This window comes from Crocodylus porosus, unplaced genomic scaffold (genome assembly GCF_001723895.1).
Source record: "Crocodylus porosus isolate Cpor-Errol unplaced genomic scaffold, CroPor_comp1, whole genome shotgun sequence".
NCBI lineage: Eukaryota > Metazoa > Chordata > Crocodylia > Crocodylidae > Crocodylus > Crocodylus porosus.
The window spans coordinates 1,458,930-1,462,205 of NW_017728918.1; positions in this window are offsets into that span (position 1 = coordinate 1,458,930).

A 3,276-nucleotide genomic window follows, 5' to 3' on the forward strand; every position below is an offset into this window, starting at 1 on the left:
ATTGGGGGGTTACCTTTCAGGCCTTCAGGCCCCTGCTAGCCTGAACGTGTGACTGCTCCAAACTTAAGCTAGCACTAGCACCCATTAACATGTGTGTCTCTCAAAGCGTAAGGTGTAGCAAGGCCCTAATATTTGAAACAGCTACCATGTTGCTTCTTAATCTCCTTTTCTCCAAACTAAGCATAACTTGTTCTCTTCCCCTTTCCTCATGTGACTTATAGTCTAGCCCCTTTATTATCATTTTTGCTTGCCTCAGGATCCCCTCTGCAGCTTTTTCTATGTCCTTCCTAAAAAAGTGGAACTTAGGATATTCCACAATAAGCCAGGTGAGTCCTAGCCAGCATCTAGTAGCCTAGTGCCATCATGCTACCTGTCTTGTTCTTGTTAATGCAGCCCAAAATCACACATGCTTTTTGTTGTGGCGGTCTCGTATTGCTGTACTGCCTAGCCCAGGGGTGACCAACCTGCACCAAGGGCAGGCTCTGTGTGTGGTTCAATGACAGACTGAGGAGGGAACAGGGAACAGGATTGGGCAGGAAGGAGAAAGCAGAGCTACAGATTGGGTAGGGGAAGGGGATCAGACTGGCTCTTGGCGATGGTACAAGGTTTATTTTGTGCCATGCCAGCCAGAAAGGCTGGCCCCAATTCAGTATTTTTGCATTGGTTTTTTCTTCCTTGCATGTAGCACACTACATCTGTCTTTGCTGAATTGCATTTTGTTGTTTACAGTCCAGTTCTCCAACTTGTCAAGATCCTTTTAAATTCTACTTCTACCCTCCAAAGTGCCTGCAACCCCATAAGCATGCTGCATCACTCTTGCAGCAAATGAACTGTAATCGTAATTTCTCTCTGAGAAGCATTTGAAGGAAACTGGCAGCTAGCATTCCTTCTATCTGGTGGCATATCCAAAAGATACAGTTATGACACCAGTTATGACTGGTGATGCACACTCTGACTTCTTAAGCCTATAAAGAAATACCTGCATTTTTGCTCTGTTCACATCCTCGGATAGCTTCAGGGAAATGTTCTTTAGCAACATCACTATGTTCACTATGTTTCCCGGAATGGCTGGGGAGGAGAGGATATCTGGGACTATGCATGACAAGTCGGCCAGGCAGTTCCTGTTTCCATGTGTGGTAACGCTCTGAAGTTTTATCCCAGGTCCAGGCTTCATATTCATTATGCTCTCTCTCCCTCCAATGTGTCCTCCAGCAATATTGACAGATCCATCTGCAGAGATCCTCTAGGAAAAAAGTATAATGTGAGTATAATTGCAGTATAAGTTATAAAAGTATAATTAGACGAGTTCATAGATTTCATAGACATTTAGGCTGGAAGAGACCTTGGAAGATCATCAAGTCCAGCCCCCTGCCCAAAGGGCAGGAAGTCAGCAGGGGTTATAGGACCCCAGCAAGATAAATATTCAAATGTCTCTTGAAGGTTTTCAAGGTAGGTGCTTGAATTACCTTCGGTGGCAGTCTACTCCAAACCTTGGGGGCTCGGACAGTAGAGAAGTTCTTCCTTATGTCCAGCCTGAAATGGTCACAGAGAAGTTTGTGACCATTTGATCTTGTCATCCCTTGGGGTGCTCTGGTGAACAGATTGTAACTGTTTTATTTTTTTTTTCTGTATAACTGCCGCGCGGCACTCTCACATTTATGTAACCTTGAAGTCTTGACTGTTAATCAAAATGAGCGCTTTGTACTTTTCTCCGCTGGCATTAAGCTACACATGCGCATTCTGTAAATTTAATTTCTTATCTAGAAGTGTCATTTCTGCAGAAATGAAACTTATGTAGAAAATCTACCTAGCAATTAATGTGTAAAAGAAACTATCCTATCCCTGTATGCTTAGCTTATATCATAGTTAGTGTCACAGAGGCAGTCCAACCAACATCTATAAAAGAGGCAGGAAGTAGCAGAGATGACAACTGGATGATCCTGTAGGCCTGATCACCCTGCAGACCAGTTCTCAGCCTCCCCGCCTGGGCGTATCCCAGCAAAAACCAAGGCCTCGAAAACCCGACAATCAACAACGACTCACCGTGTTACAGTTTTGTATTCAACATCCCATTTATGAGCTGTTGACCAGTTCTGGGACTTAAGGAGCAGGCAGCCGCACCTAGCATTGGACTGGTTCCAGTGTTGGAACGCAAGGGCTTGCTCTGGAGCCCCGTGAACCAACAGACCCCCTTTGTATCCAGCATACTGTAACTGAAGAAACATCGGAGACTCTACTTCTCGACTGCCTCTCTTCGTAGTTTAGACAGCATATCTACGCTCTCTATACTTATATTTACTGCAACTTCGTTCCAGCCAGCCTCCCCTCTTATTCGTAAGAGGGTGAGGCCAGGTGAGTGAATAAAACCTTTTGTTTTACCTTATATCTGCTCTGTAATAACTTCTACTACTAACATCCCATCTCAATGAGCCGTTGACCAGTTCTGGGACTTAAGGAGCTGGCATTGGACTAGCATTGGACTGGTTCCAGTGTTGGAACACAAGGGCTAGCTCCGGAACCTCGTGAACCAATGGACATCCTATAGACTTATTACAAAGAAACTAACAACTTACTCTAAATCGTCTACTTGTGCCAGCTTGGTGAACCTCGAGGGCGACTATAAAGCTACCTCCAATCCCGCCCCGCAAGCTATGCGATCGCCTGCTCTGCAAAGCCCGCGGCTCCCCAAGCGGTGCCGGAATCGCAAGCCCGGCATTCCGCCACACAGATGTTCCCCCAGATCCTGGTGGTCACCCCTGATAAACTTATAGGTGGCCATCAGATCGCCCCTGAGCCTGTGCTTTTCCAGGCTGAAGAGCCACATGGCTCTCAGTCTGTCATCATAAGGTCTGTTTTCCTGACCTCTGATCATGCACATGGCTCTTCTCTGGACTCTCTCAAGCTTCTCCACATCCTTTTTGAATTGTGGAGCCTAAAACTGGACACAGTACTTAGCTGCACCAAGGATGGGTACAAGGGGAGAATGACATCCTGGGATTTGCTCAAGAAGCTTCTATGGACGCAAGCCAGCGTTTTGCTTGCCTTACTAGCCACAGCATCACATTGAAGTTGGCCACATGAGGTTCAGTGCTAGTGCTACACTGAGGATGGGCTTCAGGTTGCTGGACTTTTGGGGTGTCTTGAACATGATAAGGCACAAAACCAAAAACTGAGTGCTCTACTAGATTGCTAAGAGTTTACACTAACACACCCCCAGTGAGGTCCACAGAGTTGAGTAGGTGCCTGAGTATTATAATAATAATAATAATAATAATA